Raw genomic sequence first — 19,588 nt, forward strand, 5'->3', positions numbered from 1 at the left:
CGGCTCGTGATAATTTGCTCATTTATCCAGGAGGGGTACACCGAGTCGTGCGACTCGTTTTCAGCAGGGTCCTGCATTGGATTGATATTTTAAAAGTTTCCATTAATGATGGGGGTCTATGGTGCAAGTGGGAGGGAACCGGAGCACCCGGGCGAAAACTCACGCTGCGCGAGGGGGAAACACTATATCCCCGTAAAAATGTAAACAGATCAGCATTAGTCCACTTGCTGTACTGTCTTCTCCTGGCGAGCCGGGGTATGGCACCACGTCGACGCCCAGGGAGTTTCACAACATTTGTGCGGTGATCCACCAACCCTCGCGTGCTCATCGAGCCAACTTCAGATGTCTTACCAACACACACACACACTACGGTGTACAAGCACGCATACAGCCCTTTTGTCAACACACTGTCGGATAAGTGTTTGCCCACGTCGGTTGGCTACGTATACGGTGCAAAAGAAGTTCAACATACTTAAGTATACTTCCCCACGCTGAGCTCCGCCACTGGCAGAGAACATAGACGTTGAAGCATAGTGCAGTGCAACAATGGACGTTGCCGCACTGCCCCTCTGCGCACAGAGTAGCACCGGTAATTACGGTAGTCAGGGTGCATCAATCAAACGGCCGTCAACAAGATGAGACTTGTGCCGAGCTGCAAAACACAAAGATCCCCCGTCTATCCTTGAGCAGACTGTTGGGGCAAGCGCTGTTAGCGAGAGGCATCTATGAAGGCCGGCACCGTGGCACACGTGGGAGTTTTGGGTGGCCGACAACACGCCGGGCCGCCTTTGTCTCTTGTCCCAGGGGGTGAGGTTCACACACCGCATCGGGTACACGCAGGGCCGGATTTAGGCACGGGGGCTGCAACCCGGGGGGGGGGGGGCTCCGCCAGCTGGAGGGCCTCCAGAGATTGTGAAAAGTTATTTAATTTGTGAATGCTGAATTTTATTTGTTAGCCTTGTAAAAAAAAGTATTTTTATTTAACGTTCATAATAGAGGTTTTTAAAAAAATATAAAAAATTATGGATGATATCGGTCGCGAAAGCCTACGTTGTTAAACTTCATTTAACTTTGTTTTACTTTTGAAACTATTACTGGGGGGCCTCGCAGTACCTGTAGCCCAGGGGTCTACACAATCTTAATCCTGCCCTGGGTACACGACTCGATCAAGGCCGAGTCGACCTACGCGAGGCCCAGGCCGGTTTCAAATGTTCTCCGCCGTCATTGTTCGTGAGCGGGGAAATCGAACCGAGGGGGGGTCGATTGGTTTCCGCGGCGGTTCGCTGACCGCTGCACCGCCGCTCCCCACGACGACGACTCTAGAAAGAGGGGCCACACTCACCTGCGCGAGGCTCTCCATGGGGGTTCGGGGCGATGTCGCTACAGTGCTTGTGGTTGCGGTGACTCTCAGGGAGAGAGAGAGAGACGGAGGGAGGGAGGGATGGAGAGGCGACCTGTGGCGGGTGTCGTGTGACAGGGTCGGCCAGGCAACTCGTGTAAATGAAGACGAGGTGGATGATACGGAGGAGGGGAGTGAGGGAGGGGGGAGTCTCCACACACGAGGGAACCTCGGGGGTGGTTACACCTGCGTGTCAGGTGCGTTCACGGCCTCGTTTATGTGCTGGTGAAGAAGGGCCATTGCCCGAGACGTCACCTGGTATATACTCTTTCTATTTTAAAGGCAGCGTGATTGACGTGTTGAGTGTTCTTCTTCATATTTAACACCGAGAGCTCTTTGCTTGCTTGCTTGCTAGGAGCGCAAACATCGTTGCGTCGACGATCAATCGATCAACAACACTCATTGTCAGTTGAACACGTCGTAGGAAGTGCAACACTCATTGTGCGTACGATGACGATTCTATTCGGGCGCGTGATGGCAGCAGCAGCAGCAGCAAGTTGTTCAGGAGCCTCGTGCCAATGGCGAGGTCTGCGAACCACGAGGGGAGGGCTTCAGGAGAGAGTTGGCATGTTTTTGCAATTCCTCCTCCATTCACAATGAGCGCGGTCCATGCGATGGCAACCTATTATTATTATTGTGACAGGGGGAGACAGGGGAGCGACTATGCAGGGTGGGGGGGGGGGGTGGTATGTAAGAAGATAAACTAAAATGTTAAGGAAACTTATTCAACAAAAATGAGTCCAACAGTTAACCACGAATGCCAAAAAAAAACATTGTTACGAATGAAACAAATTCACGCAGCGCAAAATATTTTTGCTGACTGACGTGCGCGTGGCAGCAAGATGCGTTCTAACTTAATCGTGAGTGCTGTACCTTTAAATCTCACTGAGACTGTCTCCCCCTTAACCCAAGACACGGCCCAAGTAAAATAATACCTAGACTTATAGGCTATTCATGATTGTATTTGGGTTAAAAACATCCGTGGCTATTGAAGTAAAAGTGAGCCGGGTGAAAGGAGGCCCTTGAGCCCCTGGGTTGTCGGGAACCAACAACCAAACAAGAAGCATCATTTCTTTCGAATTCGGTCCCAAAAAAAAACCACAACCGCCACCCTCAATATTTCAAGAGCCTCAATGCCGTGCGAATGCTCGTCACGAAGCGGTCCTTCGGAGAGAGCCGCGTGCGGCTACGGATCAGCAGGTTGCACCACCAACCAACCGTCTTATCGTTTACATCGCAACATTGCGGAGACGGCGGCTACTCGGGAAAGCCCCCTCCATTCCGTGGGCGATGCAACGGTGGATCGCCCATGGCTGACGGACAACTTCCAGCCAGCGCCTGTTGTCAAGGTCACCGCTGGAAGAAGGGCACCTCCCGAAGCGCCGCGATGGTTTGTTTGACCACTTCTTCATCGCGTCGGTCGGTGTGCGTTGGCGAACGGGGTTGGCGTTGATGGGAGACACTTTTTTACGCCCAGAACCTGGTCAGATGTTAGCCGTGACCAGCGGTTCAATTCAGAGCGTAGTGCCTGAGCAGCTGTGTCACTGATTGTGTGTGTAGCTTGTTGCTGTGCTGCGTGCTCTAAGCTCTTGTTTATCAGCTAGTGCAGAGAGCTCGTGCTGATAAACAAGCACGCGGCATTTGTTTAAACCGGCCACGCACTGCTGACGAGAAACAAAGAAACCGAAGCCGGTCCATGAGTTTGCGGATTTAACAAAATTCTGTTGGAAACCACTGGTTCGGAATGATTCATCATGGGCTGTCGACTCTAAACGTATATCCCCTTTCCGGAACGAATTGAACACATTGCACGGCACTTCGATTGTTTAATTCGAAGGAACAAAAATCGGCACGCGTTGATGTTGGACAACGCATCCTCTCGGCACACACGTGGACACTGAGAAAGTTGCTTCGCTGTCGAGATGGAGCTGACGGAATGCGTCGTCCGCACGTCAACATTGGTGGAACGAGTGAAGGTGTGAGATTAAGTAGATGGGTAGGAGGGGAGTTTGGAAGCGAGCTCTGGGACCCGCGGGCGATGCGCGCCCTCTCGCGGACTCCTGCTGCTGCTGCTATCGCTTCTACGTTTCTGGTGTAAACGACTGCACACGTTTTTACACGTGCGCGGTCGCACACGTGTAAAAACGTGTGCACCGTACGCAGCCAATCGTGCGGGGGTTAGGGCAACAAACTCAACACACACAAAATAACAATCAGTTCTAAAAGAGATGAGTTTTCAATCTGGATTTAAAAGCGCACACACACGTGGCCAACAGCTCGAGAAAGCTGAGTAGAGTCAAGGCGCTATAAGTTATAGAAATAGGAAAGTGAAAGGATAGAGAGAAGGAGGGGAAAAGATGGAAAAGGAAGGGAGAAACGGGAGCAAAGAGTCCAGCCAAGATGATGATGGGGAGGAAGAGGCTGCATTGGGGTGTGCACGCAGCAGCGTCTGTTCTCACAGGGGGCGGGGAGAGAGAGAGGGGGGGGATTCAGGGTGGGGGTGACCCCACACAGAAGTCACGTGATTGAAGAGGGGCTTCAGGTGATTTATATACATAAATATGGATTGGACTGTGCAGTATGGCGACGTATAATTAACTCCTGTAAGTTGCTCTATACCGCTAGTAGCGTTTGTGGTTGAACCTGACGTGAGAGGGTATCCCGAGGCCACCGAGTGGGCACGGGCGACACGGGCTGTCGCTTACCACGTTGTCCGCGCGGTGCCGGCCGACACGTGCTGTTGAAGGGTTAACGCCCGGATCGACTTTCGAGCGTGAGTGATGGTCTGAGTGAGCTCTTAGCGAGCGCCCTTCCGCCAACGCGGGGTGCGCCTCCGATGGAAACCACACGTCCCCGCTCATCCGCCACTCGTCTGCGGAGAGCACATTCATTCCGAATTGCGTTTCCCTCTTTGCCGTGAACATGTTGCGCGACCCCGTGCCCGCCTGTGCGCCTGACCGCACGTAACGGACGGGACGGTGACAGCGATCGCGAGACAGCAGCCATGAGCCGCGCCGCACTCGCCCGTGTGAAATGAGACCCCATCTCTTGACTCCGCAATCGTCACCGTCTGCGCGCCGTGATAATTACCACCGCCACCACCACCATTAACCACCACGCGCGCTCACCCCGAATCACTGCTGCCATCACTCCACGCGCATCCACCACCCCGACGCCTCCATCCGCCTTCCACCCACCGTGTGCGTAGGGGTGTGAGTTCCACGTGGATCAATGCACGGCTGTTACCAGCTCTTACCTGGGACCCCGCCTCGCCGCCCCGAGGGGGTTGATGCTGTTCACGCCCGAGAGAGGTTACGAGTGGCAGAAAAAATAAAGGGCCGCGGCGCAGCCACGATGGGTGGCAGGAGAAGCGAGGTGGACGGTGCGCGTTGAGATTGTCGCTAACACCAACAATGACCAAGGCGCCAACGCCAGACGCTAGATACCCTCCCCCCACCCCTAGCCAACCAGCGGTACGGAGTGTGTCCGTCGTGGACAAGACGATGAGACTAACAGAGGCGAAGCGAACGAATGTTTCAATGTTTTTGGAAAGTTGAATGTGTTTTATTTAAGAAGCACAACAACATACCGATATGCCGAACGGGGGAACGTTTTCGAATTTGTGAATGCTACTTGCTGGTGACGTGTTGACGTATGCCTGCTGAAACGTACACTGAGAGAAAGAGGAAACTGGTGAGACGGGGGAACAATCGTGAATGAGAGAGACACCGTGCTGACTGAGAGCGAATGGGCTTGAGCAGATCACATCTCCAGAAGAGATGTTGCCGATGGACAAGAATGGAATGGCATCCGAAGGAGAGGCCGCATCTGACAAAGTAGCCACCGCAGAGATGGAACGGTTCGGTAAGTTCGTGTGAAGGCACGAGAGATAGATTGTGGCATCGCAGGGCCGTGAGAGATAGTGACGGTGTGGTGAGGCCTTCAGCCAGCAGTGGATAGACAATGGCTGATGATGAGAGAACGTAATCAAGATTGGCTTTTGATAGTGTTGATGAAAGAAAGACTTCCATTGTAAAATCACGTAGAATATTTACAACTATATTTGCTTTGACTGGAAATAAGAATTAATGAGACTGCACCAAACCAAATACTAAAATAAAAGCCAGGTACCTTGTGCAAATAATATTCCTGCATTTATATCGGAATGTTTGAGATTATACCAGCCCCCTTTTCTCTCTCTCTCACTCTTTGGACTCAAGCAGTAGATCACATTTGTGATTGCTGAGAGGGTAAAGATTTTAAGAGGGAGGGTGATCATCGCTGAGACGCGATGGGGCCTTGTGAACGATAACACTGCGGGGATATCGTCTGGTCAGGATTATTAGAACGACATATACGATTAACAATTAACTCCACGTGTGTGCATAAATACATAGTTCTCATCGCATCCCAAATGCGTGATTTAACCTCCTCCCGTTCCTCTCTTAAAGCTCACCTCTTCTATGTTGCCCATTCTCTTCCCTCTCGTCGCCCCTCCACTTCTTCCCATCCCCCCCCAATACCCTTTCGTGATCCCCACACATGTGTAGCCCTCTATCGCTGTCACTCATTCCTCAATCCTTGTACCCCCCCCCACCCCCACCGCTGCAATCTAAATCATTTATTCGGTCACCTTTTTGGAAGCTGTGTCAAGCGCCTTGATTGAAGGCGCTCTCTCTATAAATTAGATTATCGGGTGCATTGGGATCTTCGGATACAATGCGCCTTACACAATTTAGTTGTTATTATTATCATAATAATACGCTTCCCTGAACGTGAGTGACACAGACACATTTTTTTTTAAGGATAGTCGTTTCGTCGGATCGGTTTTACAAACTTATGTTTTTTTTCGTACCAAAAATAAAAAAAAACAGCACTTATTCGAGTCGAGAGACAAACCTGAAAATCCAGTGTATGACGTGAGGATTCAAACACTGAGGTTTTATTTTTTTTACTGGAAATATCGACTCGACATTCGAACGCGTGTAAAAACCTCCCCCGTGTCCGTCTGAGAGTCACGGCGTTCGGGTGATTTCCATTCCACCGAGACCTGAGCAAAAGCGCTCCACTCACTGTGATCTGAGGACGCCAGGTGACCTGCGGTATGGACGATGAGAAATGTACGCACGAGCCGTGCATGGCCCTTGACGGATGTCACACAAAAAAAAAAACGTGACATTTTTTTTCACCGTGCAAAAACTTACGGGGGGGGGGTTTGTTTTCTTTAACAAATGCCTCAACGCTCTCTGTTCCCATTGCTCTAAGTTTATGATTTGAGATTTGTAATTCATGTTGCAAAGTGAAGGAAAACATCTGGCTGACGAAGGTGAGTGAGTGGTGCAGAACCGTGCCCGAAGAGTCTTCGAAGTCACTCGCGCAATGCAGTTTAATGCAGACGGTAGTTTTTGAATTTGATTAACCCCGTCCAGGCTTTATATTGGTAGACGAATATAGAGTCTCGACAGGTAAAACACGCTACTCGCGTATCAGACATTAAACATGAATGCACGTGTGTGTGTGTGTGGGCGCATGGTGGGGAGCGGTAGTGTAGCGGTTAGCGCGCTGCGCTATGAACCTGGCGACCCGGGTCCGATGCCCGCTCACGGCCAACACCAGTGATGATTATCTGAACCAGTCCCGGGCATCCCCTAGGTCGACTCAGCCTCAAATGAGTACCTGGTGCGGTGTGTAAACATTGCCACTAGGGATACAAAGGCGGTCAGGCGTGGTGCTGGCCACCCACCCCCTCGTGTACCGTTCCGGCCTTCATAGGTGCTCGCTAACAGCACTTGCTCCAAAAGCCTGTTTAGGTTATATGGGGGATCTTTGTCTTTTGTGCGTGCGCGCGAGTACCTGGCGCGATGGGCCTCCCCTAGGTTGACTCAGCCTTTTAAATGAGTACCTAGCGCGGTGTGTAAACATTGCCACGAGGGAAACAAAGGCGGACAGGGCGTAGTGTTGGTCACCCACCCCCCTCGTGGGCCCTTACAGGGCCTTCGCGGGTGCTCCTCGCTAACGGAGCATCCCTCAGCGGTCTGTTGAAGGCCCCGTGACGGGCCAATCTGTGTACGCTGCGTCGCTCACGGAGACAAAACGACGGTGGCCGCACGCAGTCGCCAGCCACCGTGCGTCCCGGTGAGTGATCGGAGCGAGCAGCGGGCCAGCGCGACGACGATGATGACGACGATGATAACGACGACGATGATGACCACGACGACGATGATGACGATGACGACGACGATGATGACGACGACGATGATGACCACGACGACGATGACGACGACGATGATGACGATGATGACGACGACGATGTCACGCGAAGTTGGAGCCACGCGCGACCGCGCTGCGCATGAGCCCCCCCCCCCTCCACCCCGGGAGGGCGGGAGGCAGTGCCCGGATTAACCCCGTAGCAAAAGTAGCTACATATGTAGCAGCTACTACTACTTATGTAGCAGCTACTACTACACATGTAGCAGCTACTACTACACATGTAGCAGCTACTACTACACATGTAGCAGCTACTACTACTCATGTAGCAACTACTACTACATATGTAGCAGCTACTACTACTTGTGTAGCAGCTACTACTACTTGTGTAGCAGCTACTACTACTTGTGTAGCAGCTACTACTACTACTACATATGCAGTATCTAGTAGTAGCTACACATATGTAGCAGCTACTGCTACTTGTGTAGCAGCTACTACTAATTGTGTAGCTACTACTACTACATATGTAGTATCTTGTAGTAGCTACACATATGTAGCAGCTACTACTACTATTAATGTACTACTACTTACGTAGTAGCTACTACTACAATATATGTAGTATGTCGTCGTAGTAGCTACGGGCCCCGCACTTTCAAGGGCCCCGCGCTAAATGCTTTCAAGCTATCAATTCCGGTTCAGTGATTCTGCACTTGCTCTGTTACTATAGTACTATACCGTCTTCAACTTTTATGAACGATTGGGTGTTTAAGTTAGGCTGTATAGCAAATGAAAAAAAAACAATTACTTCACTATGCAAGTTACAAATGTATATGTAATTAATATTTCCGTGTTTTTATTTTATTTAGGGCCCGTTGATAACATATTCTACAGACCCCGCACTAGCTTAATCCGGCACTGGCGGGAGGGCCTCTTTGTCAGGACTCGGGAACGTTTAACCCCCAACATCAATGAGGGTGCTCATTGGTTTTTCGGTAAAGTCACGTATGTAGAAATACAATAAAATTATATTAAAACAAAAAACAATCACGACGTTTCGATCACAACGCAAGCGATCTTCATCGGGTGTCAATAACAAATCACGGAGGTAAATACAACAAAAAGATGAGAGACGAGAATTCAACAAACCTGAAAAAAACATTATGTGAAGCACATCCAGTCAGGCCAACAACACAGTTAGACACTTCCTGGCGGACCACGAGGGTGCTCAACTTCAGCGCCCGCGTGCGTTGAACGCGAGCGTAGCGGGGGGTGAAGGGTTCGAGTTGGGGGATAGCGTCCGAGGTGGGGGTATCGTTCGTGATCGGGCTCGATATTCATGTTAGAGGTGGACTGCGGTTTTCGGTTTCGGCTTATGGCAGGGGATATTGTCTAAGGCGAGGCATCAGGATAGAGTTAGGGTATAGGACTACAGAAAGGATTACGATTAGGGATATGGATGGGGCTGTGTTTATCTTATTGTTAGAGGCTAGGGTCAAAGCCCAGATTAGGGATCGGAAGAGAATAATATTGGTCGCGAAAGCCTACGTGTTAAACTGATCGGAACATAATTAGTCTAAAGTTATACATGGGGGTTATGGTCAGACCTGAGGATAGTGTTAGTTTTACGGTTACAACTATCTCACAGAGTTCATGGATAAGGGTCGGGTCAGGACTAAAGCCCGTACTAGAACGAGTGTTGGCACTTAGTCTCCTGTTAGATCTTAAAATCGCTGCTCGAGGTTCAAGTGTAAGACACTGGCTGAACACTCGGATCAGAGTTGACCCACGCATAGAACACAGCGGAACGCGGAGGCTTGTAACCAACAGCGAGATTACCATCAGGCCCTCTTTTCCCAACACTGGAATCGTCTGTCTCATCCACCGTTACGTAACTCTCCCCTCGCAGCCAGGCTCCGTTAGCAACTCCACACGCAGGCACGGACGGGAATGGAACTCTTGCCCGAGTGCGCAAACTGCTAATTAAGCTCCCCCTTATTGCCAGGCGTCAATAAATTCTGCTCCCTCTCCGCCTCTCTCTCTCGCTCTCTCGGTAGGAGGAAGAGAGAGGGTGGGATGAGTGATCGAGTGAGTAGTGCTTGTGTCGCTTTGCGTCCGCCAGAGGGGAGGAGAGCGCATAGAAATCCACGGGGGCTCCGTCGTGTTCGCGATTAAATCAGAGCCTTTTGCGAGCGCTGGCTCGAGGGAGAGACAGTTGGAGAGCGATTCGGAGGGAATAAGGAGGCCCGGACAGAATCAGACGAACAGTGAAACGCGCACACACAGATCGCGACTGCCTGTCGCGCAATCGCACCCAGCGCGCACCGCGATCCGACTCAGATCGCTAATCTGCGATCGCAGTGACATTCCACAATCACAAGTGAAGGGGTATCTAGCGGTGGCATCTCTCGTGGGGACTTCGACTCTCGCAGAAGCCGCGCGCAGACAATAGCCGCCGATTTCCTGCGGCTCGCCGTTTGATCTCCGGCAGGGTCGGACGATGCATGGGGGAGTGGGGGGGGGGTGTGGGGTTACCGGGTGATCCCGATCGGGTCCCCTCGCTCACCTGCTGCTCGCTCCACTCGAATGTCACGCCGTCTCCTCTCGCCGACCGATTTACTTCTCAACGCCTTGCCCGGAGCCCGCCACGCCAAACCACCCGCTGGGAGATGGAGCGCGGAAGAAGACCCCCCCCCCCCCCGAGACGATCGCGCGCCTTCACAGGCACCCACCCCCTCGCCGCCAACCTCCTTCAGTGCCCGGCGTGGTTCACAACTCCAGCGGCGGCTCCCCTCCGGTGGTGCGCGCGAGAGAGCGGTGTGCCCTGGGAGCCGTGCGTGGCGCGCTCGAGCCAGGCACGAGAGGAGCTGCTGCTGCTGTTGCTGTCTTCGCCCGCCTCCACCACGCCCCGCATGCAAATAACAAATAGCCGTACCTGTGGCAGCGCTCCTCCCAACCCTCTCTCCCCCTCTCCCTCCTGTCTTATAACAGCCCCCCCCCCTTCTCCCTCAATCTCTTTCATCCCTATCCGTAGATCTATCCTTTCAATCCCCCCCCCCCCCCCATTACACCGTCACTCCGTACTTAATCCTTCCCATCACTCCGTCTTTCTACCCCACCCATTGCCCTCGCAGTGCCATGTTTTACAAGCAAATGTACTTTAAACTACAAATGAAGCCTTTGCACGTTGCACGAGCCGTAAAGAGCGCAGACGCGAATGAAGAACGCGGTCTATGTAAACTATTGGGGCAAGTGCTGTTAGCGAGCACATATGAAGGCCGGCACGGCACACGAGCGGGTGGGATGGCCGACACCACACCCGACCGCCTTTGTCTCCCCAGTGGCGATGTTTACACACCGCACCAGGGTACTCATTTGAGGCTGAGTCGATCTAGGAGAGGCCTAGGATCTAGACCGGTTGAAATCATATTTGACTGGAGTTGGCCGTGAGCGGGAATCGAACTCGGGTGGCCGAGCTCGCTAACCGCTACACCACCGCTCCCCACCGCGTGGGAGAGACACACACAGGGAGACGTGTGCACATTCAAGAGCGCGATCTCGATCTGAATCAGCACCCCCCCCCTCTCTCTCTCTTCCGACACATTGATTTACCTATGGCGCGTGCAACGACCTAATTTGTATTTCGTAACTCAAACTCGTTATTAGCTTCCTTGTGGAGAATATTAAGAACGTAAAAAAGCAGACACTGTTTCCTTCATGCATATGCGTCTCTCCGCGTTAAGCAAATACTAATACAGCCCATCATCCGTACGGCCTTCTGGGTTGGGTTAATGTGTGATGAGTGCGAGGTGAGCGCGAAGTGGAGTGATTGTGTGTGGTGTGTGTGTATGTGCGTGAGGATTTTGGTGAGTGTGCGGCAAAAGCTGGGGCCAGGATGGGTAAGTGTGGGGTGAGGGAGTCGTGACGATGCGGTGAGTGTAGAGTAAGGGGAGAGTAAGTAAGGATTTAGGTGGGGTGTATATATGGTGAACTTCTTTCGCACCGTACGTAGCCAACCGTGCTAATCGGAGGTGCTGTGGAAGGACAACGAACTAAACACAATGAAGCGTATATGGCAGAAATGTGTCCAGGAACGCAATGGGCAAGGTCGAGATCTGCTGGCCACGACGAGCGGGCTTGAGGAGAGAGATCGCGTCGCTTCGCTGGGTCACTGTAGGGTCCATTGATTCCAGGACAAGCAGAACCCTGGACCGGTTTCGACATCTGTGAATAAGAGCTTCATAGCTCATCGGATTCCTCATTCGGGTCTCAATCAAGGTTCCGACTCTGATTGAATCAACACTTCCACCCGGCGCCTCCGATGACCAACGGTTGGCTACGTACGGTGCGAAAGAAGTACAACAGACGTACATGCTTCCGATTTTACATGCCAGTACCATCGATTGTATTTGATCGGAGAAGACTGGCAAACATGGAGAGGCGGCTGCACGTGGGTGTGGCGGTGGTGGTGGTGGTTGAGAAGCGAGGAATGATTATCGCCAGTTATCGCCAGTCCCCGAGTATCCTTCTCCACTGCCCCGAGACTCTGAATGCAATACACCGGTAAACGCTTGTTACGCGCGGTGGCACACCTATGTGGACAGGTGAGAGTGACCGACAGGGTGGAGGGGGTGGAGAATGTGGAGGGGTGGGGGGATTTGGGGTGAAGGTGGCCTCTGTTCGTGTGACAGCTTCTGTCGCCTCTTGATTTGTGTAATAGAAAGTGATGTGTGTCCCCCCCCCCCCCCCCCCCCACATTGCCTTCAGTGCGACAAGCAGCAGCAGACATTCTCCATCCACGGCTGGATGAGGATCACACGTGCTTTCAGTTGCTTTGTAGTGATAGATATATACACACGCTGTATATTTAGAAATACAAAATACAATAATTCGACCCATATTTCACCACGCTGGTCAGCGCAGGTTTGTAGAGAGAGGCTTTAAATACGAGTCGCCACGGACGACGTTTCGCCCGTGACCGGGAATCGAATTGAGGTCACGGCGCAGTGCACTCGGTCTGATAGGACATTTGTCCAATCTTGATGTGAATCTTAATTTGAAGCTTTCGTGACTGCAGGAATACATACCCTTTGGTTATTTCGGTAAAGTCACGTAGGTAGAAAAATAAAACAAAAAAATATTATATCACGTCGCTATATATTATTTGTTTTGTTTTATATCACGTCGTGAAACAATATTTTTTGTTTTACTTTTCTACCTACGTGACTTTACCGAAAGAACCAAAGAGTAAGGACATTTTGTACTTGGTGCACGTTCACGGAATGATGGGCCCCGTGGACGCTGACGAAGCCTCAGCGACGACGCAATGCACGACGCTTGTTTGAACTGAGCTCATTGCCCTGCTGCTGAACGTGACCGTGGCGCTGCTGTGGCTGGCGAAAGTGGTGGCGCGGTGCCCAAACAACGGAAGCCTCGAACGCATCCGTCAAGTAACACCACGTGCTGTGAACAAGAATGAAAGGCAACTCGTCCGATCCGCCATCGATGAGATGTAAACATATCTATCTCTCTCTATATATATAAACACACGGTAGAGTAATACGTCGGGGATGCGTTCCTCAGAGGTGCGACGACGAATATCGAAGCGACGTCAATCAAAGCGATGTACAGGGGCAAGGTGGTGCATGAGAAGGCCGAGAGGCGACGTGTAACGAGAAAGGACGCACGATGCTGTCAGCGACGTAGGTGTGAGTTTGAGGCGACGAAAATCAGGTCGTGGTATTCATAAGGCGACGACGTATTTGCGAAACGACGTCAAAGGGGGAGACGTAAATCAGGTGTATTCCTGCGTGTGTATATATGTACGTGTCACATGGGGAGCGATAGTGTAGCGGTTAGCGCGCGGCGCTATGAACCTGGCGACCCAGGTTCGATTCCCGCTCACGGCCAACACCAGTGACGATTATCTGAACCGGTCCCATGCCTCCCCTAGGTCGACTCAGCCTCAAATGAGTACCTGGTGCGGTGTGTAAACATCGCCACTAGGGAGACAAAGGCGGTCGGGCGTGGTGCTGGCCACCCACCCCATCGTGTACCGTTCCGGCCTTCATAGGTGCTCGCTAACAGCACTTGCCCCTACAGTCTGTTAAGGCTATATGGGGGATCTTTGTTTATCTTAATCTTTGTGTCACATTACAGTTGAAGGCAAAGCTATTGAGGGATGTGTTCACGTTTGTTATTGCCCAGCTGTTGGGGTCCCTAAAGCCACGCGCCTCTGTCGTGCCGTGAAAATGAATGTCCCTTGAAAGTCAAACGTAGTGTCTCACAAATACATGCACGCACACACAGTAAATATGTTGAACTTCTTTCACACCGTACGTAACCAACCGTGCTAATCGGAGGTGCGGGGCAAGGACACCAAGCTAAACACAAATAGCAGTTCTATAAAGGAATTAGTTTTGAATCTAGATGATGATTTAAAAGGTGCATAGATCCAGTGGCGTACTAATATCGGAAGAGCGTTCCAGACGGCCGCGGAAGCGCATCTGAAAGCGCGCGATGCATTGATCGCCTTTGTTCGATGGCTCGCAGCCAAAAGCCGCTGGCGAGGATGACACGAGTTCGGGTGATGGTGGTTTATGCTCCTTGATGTACAACAAAGACAAATATCCCCCCGTAATCGCCTCCGACAGACTTTTGGGGCAGGTGTTATTTTTGTTAATGCACAAACGCTGTTTAACACGGCAATTCGAACGCAGCTTTTATTCCCCAACTCGGAGTCGCGTCCACCCCGAGTGAACGAATGACCAATGCGATCCACGCACCGTTAAGGGACCGTCAGCATCGTCCCGCGGTGACGGGTGAAAGATCAAATATATTTTGGCCGAATAAGCGCCGTCAAAATCGGACAGAAAACAGCGCGCAAAAAAAAAGTGGGCCACGTTTCATTCCAAACGCTGACCCCCAACGCTTCCGTCAACACGCGACACGCCTGCAGGTCCCCTCGGGGCTCCTGCCCAGCCACCCAGATAGGGGGCCGTCCATAAATGACGTCACGCACCTAGGGGGGGAGGGGGGGGTCAGACATTTGTGACGATGTGTGACGAGAGGGGGGGTGGGTGAGAAATGTGACGTCACGTAAAAATGCGCAACTTTAAATAAATATAGACAACACGTTCTACTTAATTAAATAGACTTTTTAATAAATGTTTTATCCTACAACATCAGGGTGCAGCGCCATATTAAATACGCACTACAATGACAATAGTTTTTAAGGCGATTTGAAGCATGTTTTATTTTTTTGGGGAGGGGGGGGGGCAGAGCTTTGTGACGTCATATTTGAGCGGGGGTCTGACTTTTTGTGACGCCGTGTTACAGGAGGGGGGTCAAAAATCGTCCAAAATCGCGTGACGTCATTTATGACGGCCCCCATATCGCGAGGGGTCAAAACGTTCGCGGATCGTCCGCGCCTCCTTCCCGCGCCGTGCAAAGGGAGTCGCGGCCTCTCCTCTCGGAATGCCGCCGCTGGCGCTGGCGAGGCGAGCGAGCCAGACCCCGTATCTCGCTCTCGGGATCTGCGCTGCGGCTATTTATTATTTAATATCTACGCGTCTTCCTCGGCTGAGATAGGGTGACGCCTCTTGTTATGACTGCCTCGGAAACCTACAAGAGCCTTCTCGGCGGCATTCAAAGTGAGCGGGCGCGCGCGTGCCTGTGTGTGTATTGGTGTGTGTGTGTGTCTGTCTGTATTGGTGTGTGTGTGTATTGGTGTCTGTGTGTCTGTGTGTATTGGTGTGTGTGTGTGTGTGATGGTGTCTGTGTGTGTTTGTGTGTGTGGGGAGCGGTAGTATAACGGTTAGCGCGCTGCGCTATGAACCTGGCGACCCGGGTTCGATTCCCGCTCACGGCCAACACCAGCGGCGATTATCTGAACCGGTCCCGGGCCTCTCCTAGATCGACTGAGCCTGAAATGAGTACCTGGTGTGGTGTGGAAACATCGCCACTGGGGAGACAAAGGCGGTCAAGCGTGGTGCTGGCCACCCACCCCCTCATGTGCCATTCCGGCCTTCAAAGGTGCTCGATAACAACACTTGCCCCAACAGTCTAAGGCTATACGGGTGATCTTTGTCTTTGTTTTGATAAGGGTGGTTGCACACTGATTAGCGCACCTCGCTACGAATTAGAACACATGTTCGATTCCCCAACCATGGCTAACATCAGTGGCAAGTGGTATCTCACCTAGGTCTGGTCCTCTCCTAAAGGAATATGATACTTTGGGGAACAAAGGCGGCCGGGCGCGCTGCTGGTGACGCCACATCCTCGTCTGCCTTCTCTCCACCCTCAATGGGAGCGTCATTATCATCGTCATCAGCCGTGATGGTAATCTACGTCACTTAATGGATTTCTGTATGATCCTTTGGGTCTCCAACTGGGTCTCTTGATCTCTAAATAAGTCCGTGGGAATCCATGTAAGTCCGTCAGTTATCAGGTTGCTGCTTCGGTGAACTCACACGCGAAATGCGGGGTTATGAGGTCTGCGCTTTGTTTCGCTGTCGGCGACTTGGCCTCACAGCTCATCGGATTCCTCCAGCGTAAATAAACATTCTGATTCTGAGGTCTCCCTCGAAAGGAGACAACCCGCGTGCTCCCGACGGTCTCCTGCCGGCTCATATATAACGTGCTACGAAGCGGAGCCACTGGTCCCAAACGTCTCCGATTAAATGTCGTTTTCCTTTTAAGGCCACGGTGTTATTGACCGATGTGTTGAGTTGTTTGGCTCACGTATAAAGGTCACCTGTCCACGTGAGTCGATAAGTCGCTATGTTAACGGAAGTCTATGCAATTCGATGTAAGTTCATATAGATATCCGTGTAAGTCTGTATCAGGCGATGCTTCTTTGTGCGAGTCTATAGGTGTGTATATGTAAGTATGCGCAGCTGAGTCGTTCTTGTGCTATCCTAGGTAGTCTTCCTGATAACAGAGACTCCAATGAGCTCTTACCTGCTCACGAATGAGGATCACATATCTTGCCCTGTGTACACCCACGCTATTAATTTAGTTGCACAGTTACTGAACTCTACTTGGTGAAATTCAGGACGCCGCTTGAAAAGAGAATCCCCTGGTCCAAATGGGCTCTTACGTGTTCAAAAAGAACAAACGTAACTTGATATGTCTGTTAAACAATACAAAAAATGAATGCAGTACACTTGGTATTCACACCATCAGTGTGCAGTGTTATAGCGCAAGCGGCAATGTTTCACAGACGGAGTCTACGGCAGTTTAACAGCGGGGGGGGGGGCGGATGCGACGTTGCTTTGTTGGATCCCCCACGGAGTCATTCGCGAGTAATTTTTCAAATTTTAAAAATTTGGCAAATTTGGACCATTCCATTCATTCATTCGTTCCATGACACCGGCGCCAGGGCGTCTTCAACGTCCCAAATCCCCCCCCCCCCGCCCGCCACCCCCTCCCGCGATTAACTCGTCGCGTAACTTGTGGTGAATACAGCCGCAGTTGTGTCCAGCGTGGCCTGCCGGATGCGAACCGCGAAACTTGGCAACACACGCGGCGAACGCGACACCACCACCACCACCCGACAATGTCACCACCGCCCCCAAAGTATCTCGACAAGTCTATGACGGACAAGATAGTAAACCACTCTAGTCTGCGCTCCTTCAACGGAGGAGAAAGAATAGCAAAACGACGAAACATTATCTCTCTCTCTCTCTGCTGAAGCCCTCTCGTCGTGGCCAGCAGACCTCCATATCGGCATTCAACTCCTGAACACATTGCCAAAGGCAAGAATAGAACGACAGCTGTGCAGTGCGGTCCTTTCTTAAACCCCAAGGTCTCCTCCACCTTACAAAAGAGAAACCCCTTGCGTGGTTCTCAATGGGCTCTTAGCTGCTCGTAAGTAAAGGCCATCGTCTCCGTGAGTACAAAACACCGCAACCCGCGCGCTGCCCTAGAGAAAGAGAGAGAGCTGCTGGATCTCGCCGTGGCCCCGTAACTCGACTCCACTCTCGCTTCTCTCGCTTCTCTTTCGGCGCGACTGTTGTTGCGCTTGTAGCCCCCGACTTGGGTGAAGGTGTTGGGGTTCGCAAGCGACGCGTCGCCAACAAAGAGCTCCCAGCCCAGATTTCAGTCCACCAGCGGGCGAGTCTCATCCACGGGGACTGCCGCAGACGATCTGCCACCGAGGCCTCGTTTTAGAAAAACCGTGGACGGATGCTGGGCTGAGTCACTCAACCCATGATCAGCATTTGAGTTCACAACTAGTTGCGCCACCTAGCCAGATTCCTCGATATTAAGGGCATTATTATAATAACAACAATCATTTACAGACCATTCTCAATAAACTGCTGGATGAAGACCTCCCCACGTCGTGGTTTGCACGGGATATTTATTTTCACCATATTCAACCACGCTGGTGAGTGCTGGGCGGTGAAGACGTTTGGCAGGATCGGGTCCGATATCACTTTTCCACTGATGTTAGCCGTGACTGGGAATCCATCTCGGTTCGCCTTGATCACCAAAGTTCAGCACGCTCACCAACGTCCCACCGCTCCACCTCTTGTTGTATGACTCCTCATCGTTTCGCGAGAAGGCAGCACGTCCCACGGACAGGGTCACAGGGACGCCCGCAGACTCGTTCTTCACCCGACACTCGCCAGCCGCTCGACCACTCGCTCACCTAACGCGGCTTGCAGAGGGCGAGTGGGCGAGTGGGCATGTATTCATTTATCGATTCGAAACGATTCTAAGGCTCACAACGATACATGCGTGGAATAGTGCAAAGTTGGAGCCGGTGATTCGCGATCGGTGATGGTCGGAAGGAAGTCGAAGGGACAAATGAGACGGGGATATGAGACAAACCCGAACAGCACATGCGAAGACTGTAAACTTCATGCCGAATATAAACACACACATGCACACAGCATTATCGATTATTGAATGCAATCGCGATTCTCAATCGTTGCAATTAATCGAAGCGCGCGGGAATGTGCGGCGGAGGGAAGGAGGTGACTCACGGGCCGGGCCTCGAACTCAGACGGCCTGGTTCAAAGCGCAGTGCGCCGATCACTGTGCCACCGCTCCACCCTTAGCACAGCGACCTCACATTGCTGTTACATGTCAATGTTGATTAGTAAGGAATCCGAATTCGTATTTTCCATCCACGAATGGCGTGGAGTTCTTCCCGGTGAGCAGTTTCACAGAGTGAACGAATGAACATCAAACACACCGAGTGCGTCCGTTGAGGCCCACCTGTGTTTAACCAGAGGCCGCTTGGGCTGCTGCTTCTGCTGCTGTCACACAGGTGGTGTGACAGCTCTAGGCACCAGTTTCCGGATTATCCCAGTAGCAAAAGTAGCTACATATGTAGCAGCTACGGGCCCCGCACTTTCAAGGGCCCCGCGCTAAATGCTTTCAAGCTATCAATTCCGGTTGAGTGATTCTGCACTTGCTCTGTTACTATAGTACTATACCGCCTTCAACTTTTACGAACGACTGGGTGTTTAAGGTTAGCGATTTGTCGTATTATCTGGTCGTATAGCAAATGAAAAAAATACAATTACATGTAAGTTCAAAATTTGTGTTTTAATATTTACGTGTTTTTTTTTATTTAGGGCCCCTTGATAACATATATTCTTGTAAGCCCCGCACGAGCTAAATCGGGCACTGCTAGGCACTGCACTGCAGTGATAGTTCTACGGGCACAATGATACTCCGGACTCCAGCCAGAGTGCTTTTGCCGTCGTTCTCGCGGCGTGTGGGCACTGGCGATAGCATCGCGGAGCTTGGCGACAGATGCGACGAGACTCTCAGCATAAACACGCAACCCAAGTAACAAAGACAAAGAGCCCACCCCCTCCGTATAGCCTGTAACAGACTGTTGGGGCAAGTGCTGTTAGCGAGCACCTATGAAGGCCGGCACGGCACACGAGGGGGTGCGGTGGCCAGCACCAGTGGCGATGTTTACACATCGCACCAGGTACTCATTTGAGGCTGAGTAGACCTAGGGGA

At 51.7% G+C, this 19,588-nt stretch overlaps 1 protein-coding gene across 9 annotated transcripts in view; it reads right to left on the reverse strand.

Annotated features, from left to right (window-relative positions):
• Positions 1–10,535, reverse strand: part of VIT (vitrin) — a 57,372-nt gene extending 46,837 nt beyond the window's left edge. For 5 of the 9 annotated variants that reach the window (XM_076065079.1, XM_076065078.1, XM_076065080.1 and 2 more), the window contains exon 1: positions 10,170–10,535. The gene's annotated coding sequence lies outside the window, so the exon portion shown is untranslated. The remainder of the gene's footprint in view (positions 1–10,169) is intronic. The other 4 variants (XM_076065085.1, XM_076065082.1, XM_076065083.1 and 1 more) reach the window with 1 other exon arrangement.
• Positions 10,536–19,588: the final 9,053 nt, after the last annotated feature.

The sequence above is a fragment of the Petromyzon marinus genome, chromosome 6, assembly GCF_048934315.1.
Source record: "Petromyzon marinus isolate PM22_M1 ecotype Great Lakes invasive population chromosome 6, UKy_Petmar_22M1.pri1.0, whole genome shotgun sequence".
In the NCBI taxonomy this organism is placed as follows: Eukaryota; Metazoa; Chordata; class Hyperoartia; order Petromyzontiformes; family Petromyzontidae; genus Petromyzon; species Petromyzon marinus.